This window comes from Equus asinus, chromosome 6, assembly GCF_041296235.1.
Source record: "Equus asinus isolate D_3611 breed Donkey chromosome 6, EquAss-T2T_v2, whole genome shotgun sequence".
NCBI classification, from domain to species: Eukaryota; Metazoa; Chordata; class Mammalia; order Perissodactyla; family Equidae; genus Equus; species Equus asinus.
Window position 1 is genome coordinate 81,969,207 of NC_091795.1, and position 23,173 is coordinate 81,992,379.

General features: G+C 49.9%; 1 protein-coding gene across 2 annotated transcripts in view; it reads left to right on the forward strand.

Moving 5' to 3' along the window:
- The window catches only part of DNMT3A (DNA methyltransferase 3 alpha), a 129,402-nt gene extending 110,288 nt beyond the window's left edge, over positions 1-19,114 (forward strand). The window contains exons 23-25 of one of the 2 annotated variants that reach the window (XR_011504132.1): positions 8,263-8,439; positions 18,310-18,423; positions 18,723-19,114. The gene's annotated coding sequence lies outside the window, so the exon portion shown is untranslated. The remainder of the gene's footprint in view (positions 1-8,262; positions 8,440-18,309; positions 18,424-18,722) is intronic. The other variant, XR_011504133.1, reaches the window with a different exon arrangement.
- Positions 19,115-23,173: the final 4,059 nt, after the last annotated feature.

Sequence of the window (23,173 nt, forward strand, 5' to 3'; positions counted from 1 at the left end):
CTGAACTTCCCCTGGGTCCGCCTTGTGCCAAGTCCTTTACATGCATTATCTCACATGCATTAATTCCCATGCAAAGGCCTGCTACCCAGGTAATTGTGCCCATTTTACAGATGGGAAAATTGAGCCTCATGAAATTATGTAACTTTCCAGGTGGAAGATGGACAGAGGTGCTGACATCCCAGCGCACCAGGCTGTTTCCACCCCCCAGGTTTCCTCAGAGAGAGCAGGTGGCCTATGCCCTCAGGGCAGCCTCTCCATTGAAGGGAGTGGACCATGAGTTTAAAAAAAAATTAATATGAATTTTTCCCCCAAGCCTAAAATTATATTAATTGCACCAAATTTTAAAATAACCAAAAAACAGAAAAAGCAAAAAATCATTCATCTTCCCACCTCCCAAGGATAATTGCTGGTGGAATTTGTTCCTCTATTTTTCTTTTGCATTAGATACATAGACAACTTTACTAATTTAAAATTGTATTATTCATTAATATACTGTTTTGTAATAATTGCTAACATTTATTGATAACTCACTGTGGGCCAGATATTATTTTTCTAACATTTTCCCACATCACTAAATATTCTTTGAAAACGTCATTTTTAACGGCTGGATACTATTCCATCCCATAGATGTACCATAATTTATTTAATCCATCCTGTTTTGGGGGATATAGATTCTTTTCTTGTCTTTTATTTGGAGGGTGCTATTATCAACTGTGCTGAAGTGAGTGAGCATTCTATCATGTTCCTTCACTAATCATCATACTTTTACATATATTTTTGTAAAAAACCCAAAAACCAAAAAAAAACATGGCATAGTGAGGAGAAAAGCAGCAGAGTGTGATGGCAGAGGTGCGGTGGGCTGGGGTGGGGTGCAGCTTGGCTGGGTGGCTGTTCTCCGTGCCACGCGACGGATCAGGACACGGCTGTCCCTCCTGCGGTCCCGGCTGCCTCCCTCTAAGGCCGGGCGGGGAGCGGGGCGGGTGGGGGGGGAGTGGGGGGGTGGGGGAGGGGTTGGGGGAGGGGTGCCTCCCGCCCCACACGCATGCGCGCGCACCGTCTTCTGTTGGGTCTTCGAGGGGGCCCAGCCGCCGGGCTGTCCTTTCCTCCTCCCCGGCCCGCTGGGGGTCCCGTGGACACAGGAGGTCGCTGCCCACCTGGGTAGAGCCCTCCTCTGCTATGACCACCCCGGTCCCTTGTGACCGAGACACGCCCCTGCCTGCAAGGAGCGCACAGTCTAGTGGGGGCGGTCGTTAGGCCTGGTGCCTGTATGTGACCATTCGCTGGCATCAGCGGTCGAAGTGTAATCTCGGGCGGAAGGGCTCGGGACCTGTCTCGGTAAACCGGCCCCAGGAAGCTTGTGCGCTCCCGTCTGCCGCGAGTGAGGGCGCGCGGGGCCGGCCCTCCGGGTTTGTGTGGCAGGTGGAGCGGCAGGTTGAGAAAGGGAAGGGGTTAGGGGCTCACCTTTACCTGGGGGAACCCTGGGGGTGTCTGTATGCGGTTCTCCGGGATAGAACTCTGGGATGACGCCGCATCTGGTGCTGGGGATGGGGACTGTCGGATGTTGCGGGAGTATTGTGGTTAGGGGCCCCAGAGGGTTTGGGTGCAACCCCCTGCTTAGGAAGCTTATTTCACCCTCTGAGCCTTGGTTTCCACAGTTAGGAAACTGGGGGCGATAACGGAGTCATTGTGAGAATTCCGGGTGAACTGGTGTGTAAACGGTCAGCACAGGGCTGGGCTGGCCTATAGAGGAGCACAGTGAGCGCCGTTTGTACCGGTCGTGTGCGCGCGCGCGTGTGTGCGGTAGGTCCGCGGGTGGGCACAGGTTTGGGCCGTGCACGAGATGGCGCCGCTCCACAGCCTGCTCCCGCGGTAGACCGAGGCTGTGAAGTTCTTCCGTTTTCCGTGTGCTTTCCCGAGTGTTTGTCCTCAACACTCGGGTTTCTAGGTTAACTGAGTCAGATGAGGGAGGCTCCATGTCTTTTGGGTTTGCAGCCTCAGGGGACTCAGCTGTGGTGGGATCCCTTCCTGGAAGTGCACGGAAGTGTGTGTGGGATTAGGGGTGCTGCTTCCCTGTCCTAGCTTGCTACAGAGGGGAGTTTGGGCCGCGCTGGAGACAAGGGCAGGAGAAGGGTCCTGCTGACGGGTGCTCACCCTGAGTGTGGATGAGGTGTCAGCAGGTCCCCAGAAGGAGCAGGCCTCCCGGTCTGAGCCAGACTCCACTATCCCCCTCCTGAATCAAATTGGCGGCCAGAGGGAGGGGGCTGCTGTCCTTGAGGGCTGGGTTTTGAGGCTGGTGTGCCTGAACAGTCCTCTGGCCTCATTCCGTGCAGCTCCGAGGAGCCAGGGTCTCCCGAAGGTCTGGAGAAAGTGCGGTCAGGCTCCCTCCACCTGGTGACTGGCCTTTTGTTGAGTGTGGCTGTGGAAAGAGCGCTGGGCTTGAGGTCCAAGACCCTCCCTTACTGGTTCCAACTCCCCACTGAGTGGGAGGTTACTTGACCTCCCTGAGCTGCCATTTATTCACTCGCAAGTTAGGTTAATGGTCTGCTTTAGCCGGGTCCTCGGAGAGTGGCTGTGGGTAGCCCCACCAGGCGGTGGTTATTGAAACCTCTGGTCAACCTGCCCTGTCTAAGGGGCCTGCCTCTGCTAGAGGGCAAGGCCAGAGACCTAGGATGTCTCTCTCTCCCTCTCAGTACATGTTTTTATCCAGTTACTCAAGTCACACTTGTCCACTGAATTAAAAACATTAGAAATTAAAGGCACAAGGGAAAAAATAAAAATATCACATGGTGGCTACATGAGTGTATATTTTTGTCAAAACATTTAACTGTACTCTTAAAATAGGTGCAGTTTATTGTATGTAAATTATACCTCAATAAAGTTTTTATTTTTAAAACTCCTGCCATTATTGATGTCTTAGTATATTTACTTCTAGATTTTATTTATATATAGTATATATTATATATACATATGTAAATGTGTGTATATATATAAATATATGTACACAAACTGTAAACACTCTAATTGTATGTGTGTGTTTGTATATATATATATATATATTTGTTTTTTAAATAAAAACGGACCATGATGTGTGGGCTGTCTGTGAACTGAGACTTTCTGTAGACGTGGCCTCCATCTGGCATTCTCCACCTTCAGGAGGCCTTACCCACCCCTAGTTATGGGACTGGGCTGTGCACACTGGACCCCCGTCCACGCCACGGTGCCACCTGAACCAGAGTCACTTGGGGTGGGGACCCAGCCCGCCTGGCGAGAGCAGCTCTCCCTGGACTCAGCCAGGCCTCTTGCGTTGGCATCCTTGGAAGGCCTCCCAGGCCTGGGGACCCTGGGCCGAGGAGGTGCTAGGCCTGTGGACGGGCCTGGGGGAGGAGGCAACACTGACCGAGTGACTTTAAAGTGAGAATGTCCAGAAGCTTGGGGATGGCACGGGCAGGGAGGAGAGCCCACTTGACGGGGGGAAGGATGGCGATGGCATGGGCTAGGTCCCAAGAGGCGTCAGATGGAACACGGGATCCTGTCTGGCTTGGCAGAGCTTAGGCGTCAAGGACTGAGGGATGGGAGGCAGAGATGCTTGGGTTGATGCAGGGTTTGTGAGAGAGACACAGGGTCCCAAGAACTGCCATTGGGATTTCTGTATGGCTAGAGCCCATCCTGGGAAAGTCTGCCAGGTGTTCTGGGTATCTGGGTCTGGCTGTGTAGAACATGCTGTCTGCGTCCAAGGGGCAGAGAGAGGGGACAGATCAAACATGGGGGTGGTGCTATAGGGGCTGTCTTTATTTCCAGCGTGAAGATGGGGCTGGCTGTCACCACGAGAGAAACTTTCTGGTCAGCTCATCCTCCAGCCCTTGAGCCCCAGGAGGTGCACCATCAAGGTGACATATTGCAGAACCATGTGCTTGACAAATAGGAAACAGTGCCACTCAGAGTTAGGGAGGATGCGGAATTGTTCACAGAATTGAACAGACCACAGGACCTGACACCAAGGCTTGATGCCTCTGGTCTCTCTCTGTCTCTCTCTTTGCTTTCTCTCTCGTGCTCGCTCTAGGTCTCCCGTGCTCTCTCCACTTCCAGCTTTTGTTTTTGTTTGGCTCTGCCTGGCTTCCTTCTGTAAACAGGCTGACTCCAGATGGGGGAGACGGGCCGGCTGCTGGCAGCCCTGAATTTACATACTCTTAGCTCACAGCCTTGGTGGAATTCTCCCCACAGCCTTATATCTAGCTCAGGGAAGAATTCTGATTGGTCCTGGTTAATCCTGTACCATCTCATTTCTGGATACAATCACTGTGCCCAAGGAAGCTGGGTACTCTGATCATCAGGCCAGAGTGATACGGCCAAAGAGCATGGGGCGTGGCCTCTGCTACTAGAAGGAATTGGATTTAAAGGGGCTGGTCAAACAAAACCAATAACAACCAGATGCTGTCACACGTGGTTTTCAGGATAAAGTGAAAAATGAAGAGGGCAGAGAGGCCTCCAGCAAAGAGCGCATAGTCTATTCAGGGAGACAGAAACACAACAAAGGTCATCGGAAAATACTAGTGGCTGGCTATACTCAGACCACTGTGAGACTGCTTAGCTCTTGGAAAATTTAGACTACAAACACTGACACCCCTATTATACAGCCAATTGACTCACATTTCCAGGGCCACAGCAGCTTGGGATCAAATCTAGAAAAACGGAATTAATTCTTAATTAAGAATGCAGTGCGACAAAGCAGGAAAAGCAGACAGGCCCGAGTTCGAAACCTACTCTTTACTAGTTGTATGATCATCAGCTCAACCTCCTCAAAGACAGTTTCCTCACCTGTAAAATGGGGATAACGAATGACCTCCTTCTTGGGGTTGTTGTGAAGGTTAAGCTGGGGGTGCTCCTGGGGAGCTGTGATCCTGGAGCTCCCACAAAGAAGGCCCTTCACGGGCTCGAGTTAAAACACGCAGTTGAAACACGCCTCCGTTTTTTCTTCCTGGTGGAGAGGACAGGGTGGGAACTGACAGCCTTTTGCACCAGCAGCACAGGGCGTGTCCGGAAGGAGATGCCTGGAGAGGAGCCTCTGCTCCCCGACCTCTGCGGATCACACTGGAGAGGAAGCCACAGTCAGGCAACTTTCTGGGGAGCAGCAGAAGGAGGCCAGCAGGCACTGTTTTCTCTGCTCCTTCCCTATTAGATCCCATTTTCCTCCGGCTGCCCAACGGGAGTCATTTTTGAGCTGGATGGTCCAATTCTCAAGACCAGGCCTCTTGCAGCTGGAAATGTTTGGGAAGCCCCTTGTCCCATCTCCTGCCTGGTGGAGTCTAGAGGGAGGGTGGAGTGACCTCCCATTTTGGTAGTAGCCCAGCTGTGAGTGGTGGGAGGGCCGAGGGACACACCCAGCCCACCCCCCCCCCCCCCCCCCCCCCCCCCCCCCACTTCTGCCCGGGCTTGTCTTCTGGCTGCTTGGTGAACTGCCTGTGCTCAGGGCCTGGATGATGGTGCCTGCGTTCGGCAAATATGACCTCACAGCAGCCTTGTTAAAGACGGGGCAGGAGACTGGTCCCCACGTGACTGCTGAAAACCGCACCTCGAGGGAGGTTCCTCCATTTGCCCGAGATCCCACAGCTAGGCCGGCCTGGCTGGGCGGGCCCCTCAGCTTTCTGCCCCGCTGGCCCAGGCCTCCCCACACACTTCTACATATTCACGTGTACTTTAAAAACCATTCCTGGCCCAGTGCGGGCCAGCAGTTAAGTGCACAGGTTCCACTTCAGCGGCCCAGGGTTCTCTGGTTCATTCGGATCCTGGGTGCGCATGGGGCACCGCTTGGCAAGCCATGCTATGGTAGGCGTCCCACATATAAAGTAGAGGAAGATGGGCATGGATGTTAGCTCAGGGCCAGTCTTCCTCAGCAAAAAGAGGAAGATTGGCGGCAGATGTCAGCTCAGGGCTGATCTTCCTCAAAAAACAAAAAGAAAGCCATTCCAATGTGATAAAATTGTATAGAACCACACACACACAGTCACACGCGTGAGTATAAGTAAAACTGGAGAAATCTGACCGAGGGTGGTGGATTATATCACTGTCTATATCCTGATTTTGCTAGATGTTACCACTGGGGGAACCTGTGTAAAAATGAAATCTCTGTATTATTTCTTATGACTGCATGTGAATCTACAATTATCTAAATAAAACTTCAATTAAAAAAGGCAATTCTGAGGGGGCTATGATCTATAAGTATGTACCGTTTTATATTAAACGGCTTTTCATTAAGATTATATTATAAACATTTCCCCATGTTTCTATGGCCCTGGCCATAGTCACTGAATGGCTGCACAGCACTCCATCCTGTGGGTATAAAATCGTTACTTAACCTTCTCCTTTACTGGGCTTTAGGTTGTTTTCAGTTTCCAGCCACTGTCAGTAACGCCATTGTGAACATTATTAGGCATATAGCACTTTTATTCTTTTGAACTATTTCCTTAGGATAAATTCCCAGGGAGTAGGGTTACTGGGCATGAAGTTTTAGAGCTTTATGGCTGTATTATGTGTTATTAATTTAATATTATGATACCTTTATTATTGCCTTTTCTAACGTATAGGTTGGCGTTTTCCCAAGCGAGCAAAAACTCTCTGCTGTGCCTTTCAGCACTCAGATTTGTAGGAAAAAAACAGGGAACCCCCCACCTGTTTCTGCCTACACAATGTCACCCTGGATTTGAGTGGCAGAAGGCAGGGGCAGCAAAGTTCAGCTAGAGGAGCTGTCAACCACCCCACCCTCCTACAGGACCTTGGTGGGCGTCCTGGGACCTCACGCACACAGGTGGCGCTCACGACCTTCTCCCCAGCGAGACAAAGCAGCAGAGGCCAGGAGGGGAGCATGCCTTTCCTGAACACAGAGCAGTGTTTGCTCACTTCTCGGGTGCTCCTTTCAGAGCGGCAGAAAGCCATTTCTAGAACACACTGGCTTCCGTTAAAAAGCAGTTGAGAAACCGCTGTGCCCTTCGCGCTCCCGGTGTGGGGCGGCCTTGGGTGACAGGCCCCCATTGCTAGGGGGCGATTGCCACCTGGGAGGCACAGCCAGGGGTGCTCTGGGCCGCTGCTGTTCTAGAGCTTTCTACGGGCCTCTGCATCACTCTCCCAGGGTGCGCCGCTGCCGCGTGGAGGCTGCAGCCAAGCGCTTGGGACGCTGGGCTGGGGTGCCCTCAGGGATGCCCGCTATCCTGCTGGACCGCCAAGGCACTGGGGCCAGCGCAGGCCTCCGCCCGCTGGTGGTGTATTAGTCTATGTTTTATTTTACTTTTTAATATTTTATTATTTAAATTTTTAATTTTTGTTTGCTATTTTATTTTTTAAAATTTTATATTTTTATATTATTTAAAAATTTTATCTTATTTTATTTTATATTTTATCATTTTGGGTTTTTTATGATTTTTTTATTCGATTAATTTAATTAATCTTTAAAATTTATTAATTTAATTTAATTGTTTTTTGCATTTACGATTGCCAGACAAAATACAAGATGCCCAGTTAAATTTGAATTTCAGATAAGCAACAAATAATTTTTTAGCACAAGTATATCCTGTTTAGTGTGTCCTATTTGGTATAAGTGTGTCCCAAATATTCTGTCCTGTATGTCTATCTAAATCTGGCAATCCCACTTGTAGTAGGAAATCTGAGTGAGCACTCTTATCCTATACAGTGAAAGTGAGGCTGTTCGTGTGAGCTGGGGGTGGAGCAGGAGTGTGACACCCAGCGTCTCCCAGGCCGGCCTGAGGACCCCGCTGAACAGGACCAACGATGTGCCCAAACTGCCCTAGGGGGGCCAAGTGTCCCCAGGGCAAGACAGCAGTAACCCACTACCAGCCTGTGTCACTGTTCCTGTCCCCCGGATTTTAGAAGGGGACCAACTGGTCTCGGCAGAGGGAGGCGTGACCTCTGCAAATTAGATTTTCCCACCCACGACTGGCCCACATCCTCTGAAAGTGTCCCTCAGGCTCGTATCCGGCGATCCACAAGCTCTAAGGGTGGGGCCCAGGTTGGCAACGGTCACCTTGGTTTCTCCATCGGTGCAATGGGGCTGTTGGGGGGATACACAAGCTGAGTGATGGGAAAGTGGTGGACGACAAAGCACTCTGTGATGTGCATGTGCCTTCTCTCCTCGGCTTTACTGCGGTGTAATTCACGGTAACATTCACCCAGTTCAAGTGTCCAGTTCGCTGACTTTTGACCTATGTTTACAGTTGTGTCGTCACCACAGTTACAAACATCCCCTTTTTTTAGGTCAACAAACATTTGTTGAGCACCTATGCCCTAGGGCATGCCAGGCACTCCGGACACAGAGAAGAAAGCCACAGCTCTCGAGGAACTTGGAGTCTGGTGGAGAAGATGGACCAGCCACATACCTCTGTGAGAAGTAGCACGTGGAGGGAGCGTGCCCGGGCCTGGGGGTCCAGCGAGGTATGAGGTTACTATTATGACTGTAATTTCCTAGAGCGTTTCACAATCTGGCTGCCTCTAACCCAGCCCCGTCAGGCCCTCATTCCCATCCTGCAAGAAGCTTGCCGGGTCCATCATTCCCTGGTGCACACCTACAGCCTCTTTTCTCCTTTTTTATCTGGCAGACGTTCGTTCCTCTTCATGCTTCAAGGCCCAGCTCAGATGTTGCCTCCTCTGAGAAGCCATCCCGAGTTTCTTGGTGGTTCTAGGACAAATCTACGGCTCCCTACTCAGTGGGTTTGGGGTCTGCAGGTGCTGAGGGTAGGAGGGAGGCCCAGCGGGAAGGGCAGCAGGGTAGGTCAGCGGAGGATCTCTTCCTGTACGCAACAGGTACAAAGGGCAGGGCAAGGAGCGTGGGCGCCAAGGCTGAGCTGCCTTCCTCCTGGATCCACTCCGTCCACCTGGAAGAGTCTGTCATGCTTCCTCCTGGGCAGGAACTGGGATTCGAGCAGGCGGTTGTGAATGGTGGAGGAGGTACACCTTTCTGGAAGGGGCCCCACCTGCACACCCTTCTGGATCTGGGTGGGTGGTACCCATTCAAATACTTGTTCAGCAGGTGCTGAGCAGGCTCCTACCTGGTGCTGAGGCCCATACCTGTGAGGGTGTCTAGGGGGTGTTGATGGGGTCAGTGGGCAGAGCCAGCTCAAACCCTGCTGTCATCCCTGAATCTCCCCTGCTTTCTGCCTTTCCCTGCATTAGTCCCATGGGGAGCCTCCCACTCTGAGGCTCAGAGCTCTCAGAGCCAGTGCTGGTGCCCACTGGTCTCCTGGCATCCTCTAGGCCCTGTTCCAAGCAGTGGAGAACAGAACAGACGTGGCTCTGTCCTCACGGAGCCTGCAGTCTAGTGGCGTGTGGGATGACGTTTGGTGTAGGGCTGAAGGATGGGGTGGCAGAGTGGCTGTGGGGGCACAGAGCATGCTATTCTTGCCTTCCTTCCTGTCAGCATTGCCTTTTGAGTAAATCTGGAATCCATTTGTTTCTTTTTGGCTGCACGGCTGCCTTCCCAGCCACTGCCATGTCACATCTGGACTGCCAAAGTCTCCACAAGCCACTTTGGCCTCTGTGGTCAGTTCATTACACGGAAACCTGAATGATCTTAAAACAACAACAACAACAGCAGTGACAATTTTGGTACTATTACAAAAGCAATACATGCTCACGGGAAAAATTCAAAGGACAAAGGAGGAAATAAGGTGAAAAGTCAAAGATAGATTCCCCGCCTCCCCCACCCCCAACCTCCAGGTCTACTTCCCAGCGGCAAGCAGTTTCTCCTGTATCCTTCCAAATTTGTTCAAGGCTTATAAATGCTTTTATCTATGTGTGTATACATAATTGCATGTGCATGCATAATTATACATATGTGCATGTGACATTAAAAAACAATAAGCCAGGGGCCCACCTCGTGGCCAAGTGGTCAAATTCCCACACTCGCCTTCAGCAGCCCAGGGTTTCATGGGTTCAGATCCTGGGCATGGACCTAGCACTGCTCATCAAGCCATGCTGAGGCGGCGTCCCACATAGCAGAACTGGAGGGACCTGCAACTAGAACATACAACTATGTACTGGGGGGCTTTGGGGAGAAGAAGAAGAAAAAACAACCACCACCACCACCCAGACGTCTGCACCTTGCATTTTTCACTTGAAAGTGCATGCTGGAGCTCTTTGCCTGTCCCCATATCCGAGGACTGCCCCCTGTTGTTCCCAGTGATTTGCTCTTAGAAATACGGCTGCAGTGAAATCAATTGCTAGCAGTGGAATTGCTGGCTTCACAGGGTCGGGCAATTAGAAGGTCGATGGCTGTTGCCTCTTTGCCTCTCCTCCTGGCCCTACCAATTTCCATGTCCACAGTCTGCTGTTTCTCCTCACCTTTACCAACACCTGCCCATAGCTTTGTCACTCTGATACGTAAAAAATGGTAACTTATTTTAAAAATTATGAATCAAGCTGAGTTTTTTTTTTTAAAGATTTTTATTTTTCCTTTTTCTCCCCAAAGCCCCCCGGTACATAGTTGTATATTTTTAGTTGTGGGTCCTTCTAGTTGTGGCACATGGGACGCTGCCTCAGCATGGCTTGATGAGCGGTGCCATGTCCGCACCCAGGATCTGAACCAGTGAAACCTTGAGCCGCCAGAGCAGAGTGCGTGAACTTAACCACTCGGCCATGGGCTGGCGCCCAGGCTGTTTTTAATATATCTGTCATCCACGCGAATCTCTTTTTCTGCTCTGTGCTGTCTTGCCTGCTCTTTCTACTGAGTTCTTTATCTTTGGCTTTTTGAGTTCTAAGCATTCTTTGTAGTTAAGGAAATTGTCACATTGTCTCTCATATTCCTGCAAATATTTCTCCTAATTTTCCGTTTGTCTTTTGACTTTCTGTATTTTTGCCTCAAAGGAGTTTTACACTTTTTAGAATCAAATTAATTAGTCTTTTCCTTCACGGTTTATGGAATTAATATCATGCTTTTCTAGCCACAATTGCAAAGGAAATATATTCATGCTTTCTTCTCATGCTTTCATGGTTCAATTTTTACTTTTAAACCTTTGATCCACCTGCAGTTATTTGGGTGTGAAGGACAAAGGTACAGACGCACATTTAATTGTTTTCCAAATGGCCAGCTGTTTTCCCCATGCTGTTTACTGAATAATCCATTTCTCCTACTGATGGAGTGGCACCTTATGATATTCTAAATTTCCCCCTACAGTTGGGTCTATTTCTGGTTTCTCTATTGTGTTCTCTTGATCTTTTTGCCTCTTCTTGTATGTGTGCCAAATGGCTGTATTTACTCCAGCTTTATAACATATTTTTATTACCTGGTAAGATTTTTTTAAGAAATTTACTGGCTATTTTCACTCATATATTTTCAGATGAATTTTAGTGTTCTTTTTATCAGTGGAGTGGGTAGGCAGCCTGAAACACGCAATTACAAAAATAATGTAATCACACTGTCACACGTGTTAAGGAGGGAAAGTACCGGGAGTTGAGAAAGTATAAAACAGGGGCCCTATAATTCAGAAGGTAATAGTCTATGCAGGTGGCAAACATATAGGTAAATATGAGGAAACTTCACATTTTCACAATACTATCTTTTGTTAAGACAAAAACGTGTCTTTCCATTTATTTGAGTCTTCTTTTCTCCCCCTCAGTAAAGTTTACAGCTTTTCTTTAGAAACGTATTACATATTTCTTGATAAGTGACTTTCTGAATAGTTTGTTCTTTGTATCACTCTTATGAATGCCTCTTTTCTTCCAGTGTATTTTCTAGCTGGTTTTGTTTGTTACAGGGGATCTTTCCAAAGGGCCAGACTTGCTCAAAGCACTCAAAACCCTGCAGTGGCTTCCTGTTGCCCTGAGGAGAAAGCCCACACTTCCTGAGTGGCCTCCGAGGTCCTGTGAGATCTGGCCGCCACCCGCTTCCCTCCTTCACCCTCTTGCTGTCTGGGCTCCAGGTGTCGCACCTGCCCTCCCTCTGCCTGGCCCCAACCTTACTCCTGTGTCCTTGAGTTCGGAGTTTGAAGGAGACCTCCTCAGGGGCGTGGACCCCTCAGATTAAGTTGGGGTGCCTCTTTAGTACTTTCACACATGACATTGGAATTACAATTGATTTTGTGATGAAGTGTTTCACGCTGCCTTCCCACAAGGCTGTTCTCCAGGAGACGCAGGGCCCTGCCTGCCTTGTTCGCTGCTGTAGCCTCAGTCCCTGGAATAATGCCAGCAGGTAGTAATTGTTGAGTGAAGGCACGGTATTTCGATAGAAGGTGTGTGCCCTGACTTCAGGTCTGGAGCATCCTGGCGTCCAGGACCGAGGACAGGGAGACAGGAAAATTCCATGTGGGCGGCTTGTGGGGTCCACTCAGCCAGCTGCACCTCACTCTTGTAAAGAAAGTGATCAAAAGCTTCTTATCTGCCTCCTTTTGCTTTGAAGAAGATGTCCCTGGTACACTAGACAATAGGCTGCAGACATTCTCTCACTGGACTGCCATCTAGCCATCAGCAGTGATTTTTATGAAGAGTATGTGGCAACATAGGTTATGAAGGAAGTGAAGATATCAGGATAAAAACAGAGAGTGCCTACAGCTGGAAAGCAAGCAGCACAAATACAGTGACTTTCACTTGTTCACGGCCAGTGCCTGGAACGGTGCCTGGGGCATGGGAGGGGCTCTGCAAATAGTTGATTGAATGAATGAGCTAGTATAAAACAGGCATAAGATTGGGAGCTCCAGTAGCATCAAGGGTATTAAGGTCACGTTATTACATTTTATTTCCTTATTTTTTGTCTTCCCAGTTGTCTACGTTGGAGTCAGACAACTTGTATAAAGCAAAATTTTTTCCTAAATTGTTGTCACTTTTCCGCGAGGGCACTGCACCAGTTGGCCACCAGAGGGCAGGGCTGCTCTGCGGTCGGGGATTGGAACTACCAGACCAAGTTTCTTCTAAAGCCTTTAAGCAACGTGGAGGGCTAGTTAACATGCCTGGGAGCTTCGTGGTGACAGGATTCAAGCCCGTTTCCTCCTCCCCTAGATCTCAGCAGCCCAGACAGGGGCACAGCATCTCTGGTTTGCTCTTGTGTGAGGAACACAAGCTGTCCCATCGGGCCGGCACCTACTCTGAACCAACCATCTGTTGGGTGCTGAGCAGTGAACTGGGACAAGCAGTGGACAGGACTCGGTTCCTGCCCTCACAGAGCTCGTCCCGGGCTTGCTAAGCTTCAGATTTACACAGGAAAACTCAGGCCTGCAGAGATACCAAGCCTTGCAAAACAGTCACGAGCTTAATTTCGGAACCTATCTTCTTTATTTGTGTGTCCATTCAAAAGGCATGTGGTACTGACTCGCGTGGCTGGGGCTTGTGGGAGGGTTCGTTCACTCCCCCCAAATCTGCACCAAGGACCTCTTCTGCACAGGCCCTGCTCCAGGCGCTGGAGAGGCAGCAGACCCTACTCCATGAAGCTCACAGTTTGGTGGCAATGGGGGAACAAATAAATTAGTACAGGAGGTGAAGGTGGCCACAGGGGCTATGAAGGAAAACCAGCAGGATAAGGGGATTGAGAGTGATGCACCGGGTCCTGTTTTGTGTAAAGAGGTCAAGGAAGTCTTCTCAGATGAGGTTAATTTTGAGTGGAGACCTTAATAAAGTGAGGAAGCAGGACTAGTGGCCATCTGGGAGAAGGCAAAGGGGACAGGATTTGCAAACGCCCTGAGGCAGGAGTGTGCTCACATGGGAATATGTGTGTGTGTGTGAGGGGGTGGGTCCCGTAGGGGTGCAAGATGCCACAGATCCTGTGGACTTGTAGATTTTGCCTTTTGCTTGGAGTGAGTTGCTGCGTTGAGAATAGTCTGTAGGGGCAAGGTGACAGCTGGGAGACTGGTCACCCAGGCGAGATGATGGTGGCGCCTTCACACCTGGGACACTCAGTAAACGCTTGCTGAATTGAACTGAGCTGTTCCCGTCAGAGCTCGCTTAAAATCATGACCTCCTGACCCCGTACAGGTAATGGAAAAACCACCATAGGAACAAGACCTCCCAAGGAAAAACTGCCCCGATTTTGGTGGTTGGCATTAAAAGGAAGATTTGTTCCTATTCTCAAACAGGAACCACAGAGCTCTAAAGGGGAAAGGATCCTGGCCAGACCTCCAAGTTAACAGATGAGTTCTCTGAAGCCCAGGAGGGTGAGGTGACTCATCCGAGGTGACCTCACCTCACAGTGGCTTAGCGGCCACCTGGGACTCCGGAATAAGGACTCTTGCCATGTACTGTGTATCTCTTGCTGCCTTGTTCCTTGTCCCAGGCTCTCAGATGGGGCCCTCTCTGTCCCCACAGTATGATCGCCTCCCCCCACAGGTTCTGCAAGGTCTGCTGGTTATTCCAACCACTTGCCAGCTCAGCCAGCTCATGCCCAGCGACCCAAACCTTGTTCTCCCAGGACCCTGAGCTGGCTCTGGCCCTCCTCCACTTGGCAGCTCATTGGTTCTCTCACTCCCAATCCAGAATAGAAATAGATTCTATCTGTGACTGATGCTCTCATGAAATGCTGATGAGAGGGGAAATTGGCAGTGTCTATCAAAATTATAGGTGCCCGTGTCCTTTGACCTAGCAGTCCTGCCTCTAGGATTTATCCTATGGAACATACAGAGATTGACGCCCACGAGTCACTGCTCAGTGCACCGTGTTTCGAAACAGCAGGATCTGAAGTGACTCCTGGGACTCCACTCTCTGATTCCCTCCCTCGCTGGCCTCTCCTCCGTCTCCGTCATGGGCCCCTCCTCTGCCACCCAAGCTCTAAATGTGGCTGTTTCTCTGGGCACTAGCCTTCCATCGTTTCTCTCTCTCTGTGTTATCTTGGTGTGACTCTCCCTTCTCTTGGTTTTAAATGTGACTTCTGAGCTGAATTTCTCCTGGTTAAATCTCCAATGGTGCCAGTCTTAGCCAGCTAACTGCCTTTTTTTTTTTTGAGATATAATTCACGTACCATAAAATTCACCACTTTTAAGTGTGTATTTCAGTGGGTTTTAGTATATTCACGAGGTTGTGCAACTATCACCACTGTATAATTCCGGAACATTTCCATCACCCCCAGAAGAAACTCTGTGCCCATAAGCAGTCCGTCCCTGTCACCCTGCCCCCTCAGCCCCGGGCAACCATGACTCTATGGTTTTCTGTCTCTATGGATTTGCCTATCCTGTACATTTCCTGTAAATGGAATTATACAATAGGTAGCCTTTTGTGACTGGCTTCTTTCCCTCAGCACGTTTTTGAGGTTCATCCATGTCGTAGCGTATATCAGAACTTCATTCCTTTCTGTCCAATAGACATTCATTGTATACCATAAATTTAAACCATATTTTGTTTATCCATTCATGAATGGATGGACACTTGGGTAATTTCCATCTTTTGGCTCTTATGAATAATGTTGCTACAAGCACTCATGTACAGGTTTCTGTGTGAGTGTGTTTTCACTCCTCCTGGATGTATACCGAGGAGTGGAATTACTGGGTGATGCGGTAAATCTAGGTTTCACTTTTTGGGGAACTGCCAAACTGTTTTCCGAAGCAGCTGCGCCATGTTACATCCCCTCTAGCAGTGTGCGCACAGGGTTCCAACCGACGCCTCCTGAGGTTTCCCGAGAGGCCTTCAAGGGCTCTCACACTCAGTGTGTCAATATCTGAACACTTGCTCCCCTTTGTCTTGGTAAATGGCACCCAATTGTTCAAGCCGGACACTTGGGGACCATTCAAACCGCCTGTATTCTTGACTCCTTCAGCCAATCCATCAACAAGTCCGCCCAATTCTACCCCCCAAATAAATCTCAAACCTGTCAATCCTTCCACGTCCACTGCCAACACCTCATCCACCTACACTGATCACCTGAACTGCCTTTCTAGTCTCCTCTTGGGGGTCCCACCTCCAGGCTTGCTCTCTCCAATCTACTCTCCAGCAGAGTTATTTCTTGAAAATAAATGTTAAAAGATTTAAATCAAAGTTATATATACACATGGTGAAAAGAATCAACCATTACCCGAAGGTACAATGGCCCACGAGGCCCTCCCTGATCTACTGCCGGTTACCTCCCTGGCCTATCTGCCACCTCTCCTGGCTCACTCCGGTCCAGCCTCAACAGGTCTTCTTACTGTGCCTCCAACCCACCAGGACCACTCCCACCACAGGGCCTCTGCACTTGCTCTTCCCTCTTCTTGGTATGCTCTTCTCCCGGATATTCACGCGGCTCTCTCCTTTGCCTCTCTCACCTCTTTACTTGGATGTCACTTAATGACGCCATCTCTGGCTCATCTGTCTAAAATCGTAACCTCCCTTCCCCTCCCCATCCCATCTTTCTCTCCTACTTCCCCCACTCCCATAGCACTTACCACTTGTAACATAGTATGGGTTTTACTTGTTTATTGTCCCTCCTTCTAGAATATAAACTCCATTCTGGGGCTGTTTTGTTTGCTTCTGTATCCCTAGTGCCTAGAACAAGGCCAGGCACCAAAGTAGCTCAGTAAACACGTGTTGAATGAATAAGTAAACGAATGAAAAGCAGCTCATCGCTTTCCCAACCTCCAGTCTTCTTCCTCAGAGGTGACTGTTTTTCATTGCTTTTTCTGTTAGTTAACTCAGTTTCTCTGAATAACATGCTGCTGCTGCTGGTTTTGATTTATCCATTTTAAACATCTACTGACTTCCTCTGACCCTGCTGCCGCCTCTCCTTCATCCCCAAACTGATACTTTACATTTAGTTAAATCATTAAGACTATGTAAATATTGTTCGCTGCAGACAAATTTGCACTCTGATTATACTTCCTTCCTAAACAGCTTTTTGCTCTTCCACAGCTTCTGATTGCTGTGTCATTCTCTGCAATGCTTATTATTATTATCATAATCCTGATAATTTTCGACTGTTGCACCATATTAGAGATTCTTAGAGTTTTTTTTTCTCCATGATACTTATCACAATTTGTAATTATACATTTATTTGGTTGTTTACTTTCTTAAACGTCTCTCATTGAAACAGAAGCTTCTAGAACAAAGCCTGCCTTGTTTACCAGAGCATTCCCAGTACCTGTCACCTCACTCCGTGCCTGGCACATAATAGATCCTAAATACATCTTTGTTGAATAAATGAACAGTAAAATCTGGCAACACGTACACCCGCAACGTCTGGTTGGTTGGACAAGTTGCAGACTTTCTCTCTAATGGACTAGGATTCGGCATTTAGAAACAATGAGCTCTAAAGACTGAATGGTCATCCGTTTCATTGTTGTTTTGGTTCTTTTTCTGTTTTTTTCTCCCCAAATCTCCGCAGTACACAGTTGCATATTTTGTTTTACTTATTTATTTATTTTTTATAGATTTTATTTTTTTCCCCTTTTCTCCCCAAAGCCCCCCGGCACATAGTTGTATAGTCTTTTTTTTTTTTTAAAGAGTTTATTTTTTGCCTTTTCTTCCCCAAAGCCCCCCAGTACATAGTTGTATATTCTTTGTTGTGGGTCCTTCTAGTTGTGGCATGTGGGATGCCGCCTCAGCATGGCTTGATGAGCGGTGCCATGTCCACGCCCAGGATTCAAACCGGTGAAACCCTGGGCCACCGAAGCAGAGTGCACGAACTTAACCACTCAGCCACCGGGCCGGCCCCTGTTTTGGTTCTTATTACTGCTAAATCTCTCAAATTTTGCAGCTTCAAAGGAGCCCTTTTATTACGCTCAGGGATTCTGTGGGTCAAGAATTTACTCCACTTTATTGTTTTTAAATCTTAACATAACTTTGTGTTTCTTCTCATAAAATTGAAACGTGGTTATTACAGAAAAGTCAGAAAATATAGAAGAATAAGTAGAAAAGACTCCATAATCTAGCTCATCTAGCAGTCAGCGTTGTTAACACCTCCATCGTGTCCTTTCCAAATCCTCTGTGTTTTGTTTTCATGTAAATTCCCTCAGACTTAAACAAATGCACAAACAGACCCATGATGCTGGGCCGTGACGCCCACTTTCTGCGCAACAACATATTGCGGCTCTCTTTCCATATCAGCTGTACCAGACCTCAGCCTCCTTCTAAAGAGCTATATGACATAGCTGTCATCGGTTTGTTCCTTTGCTCCTTCCTTCATCGAACACGGGCCTGCTAGGCACCAGACACTGTCCAGTGTGTTAGATGTAGAGTGTTGATGAAACACATGCCGCTCTGCTCTCATGAGGCTTACAGTCACTCTGCATGTGGAAGCACCATGATTTATTAAACCAATCCCCAGTTGATGGATATTTATGTTGTTTCCATTTCTTCCTCTAACAAACACAAAAGCCCTTCTACATGTGTCTTCATGCACCTTTTCATGCGTTTTCTTAGGATAAAGTCTTAGAGATGGGAGTGCTGTGGTAAAGGGCAGACACATTGACAACATGGACACATAAATCCAGTTTGCCATCCAGCAAAGTCGCTCCAGTTTACAATCCCTGAACCGTGAGTGAGAGAGTCAAGTTTTCTTTCTGATACTCCTCTTGTTGGTGCCCACCGGTGCTTTGGTCTCTCTGGACACACCAGCCACCTGTCCCATTAGGGAACGGACTGTCTTTCCGACTCCTTTCCCGGTCTTAACAGGGAGCCCGACCCATGGTAAACACACAGCCTCAGGCTTTGCTTCACTGCCCCCTTGGGACTCTCCCTCCACCCCTCCATCCTCCCAGCTGTGCATTTGTCCCCAGCATCTCAGAATTTCACTCTCCTGCAGCCTTGATGTCCTTTGGTACCCTCTCTTCAAGGTCATGGACTAAAATCTTTCGAAAGACCAGTCCTCGCACAGACCCCTGAGAGCCCCACCCTGGGCTGATGCCCAGCCCTTCCATCTCGCTGTCACGCCAGCTTCCTGTTCATGACCACACACTCCCTCTCATGGAATGACCCACTTTCATGGAGGTGCCTTTGGTGGAGAAGCTACATGTCAAAGTCTGAAAGTACGACGGGATGGGACACTCAACTGCACGTACTCGGTTCCCTCAAAGCCTCGTCCTTTACTCCTTAAGACGAGGCCTCGACCTAAAGGATTATTTTGGGATGTGGGGGGGGTCAGTACGGTGGCAGGATGGGAGAGAGGGAGCTTTGTATCTATTGATTTTATTATTCATTTAAAATTGTTAATAAAAAATTTTTTTACAAAAGGACTATTTGCTTATTTTAGACAATATGGAAAGTAGAGACAAGCAAAAAGAAGAGAAGAATTCCCAGTAATCCCTGCAGAAGCTTTGCTAGCACATGATGCACTTCCTCCAGAGTTTCTAATTTGCTTATACACACTCTTTTAAAACAGCAAAAATGGGATCACACCATAGATACTGATTTATGACCTGCTATTTATCCCTTAATAATGGTGTGAACATCTTTCCACATCATTACTTGTTTTTCTACAACATGGAGGTACTTACTTCAATCAATCTGAGGGAAAGACTTCTGGGTGCTCACGTTGGCAGCAACCCTGTCGTGCATCTCAGCTGTGCATGCTGGCCCTGACTTCTGCTCTGAGGCTGGTGGATAAGAGAACCCCCTCCTGGCCCTGGTCCCTGCTGACCCCTCTGGGCCACATGCTCCGGCCAGTCTTAGGTCTGAAGGGCAGTGTGCATCCTTGTCCCTCCCTTGACTATGAATGACAAAATCATGCCAACCACGTGTGAGCCTTGAGGTTTTGAGTCTGGCGTTTCAGATGGCCAAGCAGGCCCCTGAGTGGGCAGCAGGGGAGGCTGTCGTGGAGGAGAGACCCCAGGTCCCCCAAGAACTTCTGAGACAGACCCCCACCCCCAGCCTCCGTCCTCTCCTCCGCCATCCCCCGTGCCCTTCACAACCCATTACCCTGGTCTGGCCATCATTAGCGTCTAAAACATAGATGGGGCTGCGAGTCACCAGCCCTGGGGCCTTTGTGTTCCATCCACTTCACCGGAGTGCAGTGGGCTGAAGGCCGTGGGCACAATGGCAAATGGCTTGCCCGCCGGATGCACCGGCTGCGCTCTCCTGAAAGCCGCTCTCCTCCCCAGTTCATCTGTCTCCCCAGCGCTCCGTCTGCGAAATCTCCCTCTTCAACCCAGGCCCAAGCAAACTGCGTCCCCTCTCCACTCCTCGAGCTTTCTAAAAGCACAGAGGGAAGATGGGGATGCGACTGCTCCCTTTTGTTCCGCCCGCCCTCCCCGGCCCCTCCCCTCGTTTAGGCCTGAGAGATGGAGGCAGCGACTGCCCTGGAAAGGCCCCTGCTTTTTTATGGGAAGACAGGACCCCGTGGGCCTTCTCCCTGCCCACCGGCACCAGCTGAAAAGCCGGGGCCCCTTGATGACGTTTGTTTCCTCTGGACACCTGTCTCAGGGCCCGTGTTCTTGAGACCAGGCCACCGGCAGCCCTGGGCAGTGGTCCCCACAGGCCCGAGCGGGTGGAGGCCACATGCTCTGCAGGCGGCTGGATGTGCAGGCCTGGCTGCCCGGCTCTGGCTGTGAAAAGTTCAGAGACCCTTTGAGGGCACACGTGGCTGTTCCCTTCTCTTAAGTTGGGGTATAATTTACCTAGAGGGAATTGTACACGTGGTACCATACCTTTCATTTTTGACAAAGCCATACGTCTGTGTAACCCACACCCCATCGTGATATAGAACATATTCCTGACCCCAGAAAGTTCCCTCGTGTCCCTCCCTAGTCAATCTCCTCACCATCCTCAGGGGCACCCACTCCTCCGATTTCTTTCCCCCTAGATAACTTTTGCCGAGCCAGGACTTGCTATAAACGGAACCACGCAGTGTGAACTCTTCACCTTCTTTCACACCTTTTATATGTCCCTGCCCCACGCACATCACATCACACATGTGCACACTTGGGCGTGCATGCAGAGCAGGTCACCATGCACCGGCTCTGCTGGGGCCTGGCGTCCCTCTCCCAGGGCGAGGGGCCTTGAGGGCATGGCGTGGGCTCTCTGGGCCTCAGGCCGGCTGCTTGGATCTGCCGTCCTGGCTGCTCCATCCCTCTGAGCGAGGCATGAGAATGGAAGCTGGTCACCCAGCAGGCGGGGCTCAGAGATAGGGACGGAGCTGAGTGCCCGTAAAAAGGCCACTTCAAGCCCCTTCTGCGCAGCCGTTGTTGGGTCTGCGGGAAGGAGGACGGTTCCGGGGCTTCTGAATGCCTCTCCTGCGATGCACTAATGGATGTACGTCACCAGCATCCTTCCTGGTATCACGCCACTCTCCCTGCCTCAACCCATGGCTGGAGAACTCTGCATTCTTCTGAAAAAGTGGCTGTCATGCCAAAGGCCCTAACAAAGGCATTTCCCCACAAAAGGCTCATTATGACCACCACTGCATCAGAACGTCAGAACGGTTGTGGCTGGCACCTGGGCTCTGTCTGGGACAAGTGGCTGCAGGGACGTCACATAGGAGAGCCTAGTGTGTCCTTGATGTCCATGACATTTTCAGCAAGACCTCACCTCCAGGAAGTCTACTCTGATTGCACAGGAACAAATCCTCAGTTTGAAAAAGGGGATTAGGATAACGGAGTGGTTCTAAAAGAACACACATGTGCGTCCATGTGGCCGTACACCCATGTATAGACCACAGGAGAAGAAAACCTGACGTTTCTAACACAGGACTGTAAATACGAATTCACAGGCCTCCGTCCCAGGGTGTCACACTGAAATTGGCCCTGTGGAGAGCAGTAGTTGCAGGGGGCTCTTTGCCCTGGGCTGCGTGGACCCCAGAGGGAGCTGCCTGCGGGGCTCTGCCCAGGAGAAGAGAAGGTAATCAGTCAAGTGACCCCACTGGCTTCCTCTGGATTTGGAATATGAGAACAGAGAATTTTCTGGCCCATTTGAGGGGACTCAAGAAGAAATTTAGAGAAAAACAAGCGCATAAGAGAGCCCCAAGGGACCGAGGGACAGAGCTTAGCCCCTCAGCCCAGCTAGCTCTGCCATCCCTACTCTAGGCCACGTTCTGTAAGACCAGCCACGTCCACCACAGAGTTTGACGCTAGATCTGAGCTTAAACCACAGAACGTCAGGCCCGCAAGGGACCGAGGGCCCATCTAGTCCGCATTCCCCTCCCACCACTGTTCAGATGAGGAGACTGAGGCCGGAGGGGAGGTGCTGGTCCAGGTCCCAAGGCCATCCAGCCACAGATGGTGGGACTGGACCCCAGGCTGGTTACAGGCCACCGCTTTTCCCTCCGCTCCGGACTCTGCTTCACCCCCGAGGCTGCTGGAGACCGTTCCAGGAGGGGCGTGGACTCTCCCGCCCCCGCCTCTCTGCTCTGCCAGGCTAGCTAGCTGAGACCAGGCTGTTGCACTAATGCCCACATTAGTCGATAAAAGCAGTCTCGAGGGGCTCTTCACGAGGCCCCTCTGGCTGTAATAAAGCAAATTAAAACCTCATTCAAAGGTCAATTGAAATCACTTTCATTCCAATTCGTCACGCAAATTGATTCCTCTTTGCCCCTGGGGTCAAGCTGCAGGCCGGCAAAGTGGCCCAGGGGCGGGGGAGGGGGCGCTGGGAGGGGCCACCAGCTGGGAGTGTGTGTGCTGTGCTGCTGGGGCAAAGGGGCGGTGGGACCCTTCCCCACTCCCTGCTCCAGGCTTCAGGGGTCTTTCTGGGGGACTAGCTCTATGTCTGCCTTCCACCCCAATCAGGCTCCCTGGCCGAGAAAGTTGTAGTTGGTGTTTCTATTGACAAGAGCCCGAATGGTAGTTAGGATTTCTCCCAGCTGCTCCTGAGTCTTGCAAGAACCCTCTTGAGCCTCAGGACGTGGGACTTTGAATGTCCTCAGAGAAACTCAGAGAGGTTAGGTAACTTGCCCAAGGTCCCCGAGCTCATGGTTCCTCCTCCAAACCCATGAGCCCCTCAGCCTTCCCCACACCTCTGACTGGCATCACCCAGCTGCTCAAACCAGAAATCCAGATGCACAATTAATCCCTTCCTTTACCTCCCCCACATCTGCTCCAAGTCCTATTGATTCTGACTCCCCAAAGGAGGCTGTTGGTCGCTTGCCCTCTGAGGGGTTCTCCAGACAACGGCCAGAGCCATCTTTCAAAGGAATTCTACTGGATCCTGCCACTCCTTTGCTTAAATCCAGTAATGGCTTCCCTGTGTTCCTGGCATAAAATTAAGTTGTCATCTAATGACCCTCACAGTCTCCAAGACCCGACCCCTCATGTCCCTGCATTCCAAGGGCTCCTCCCCTCCCCTTGCTCCCACTCCA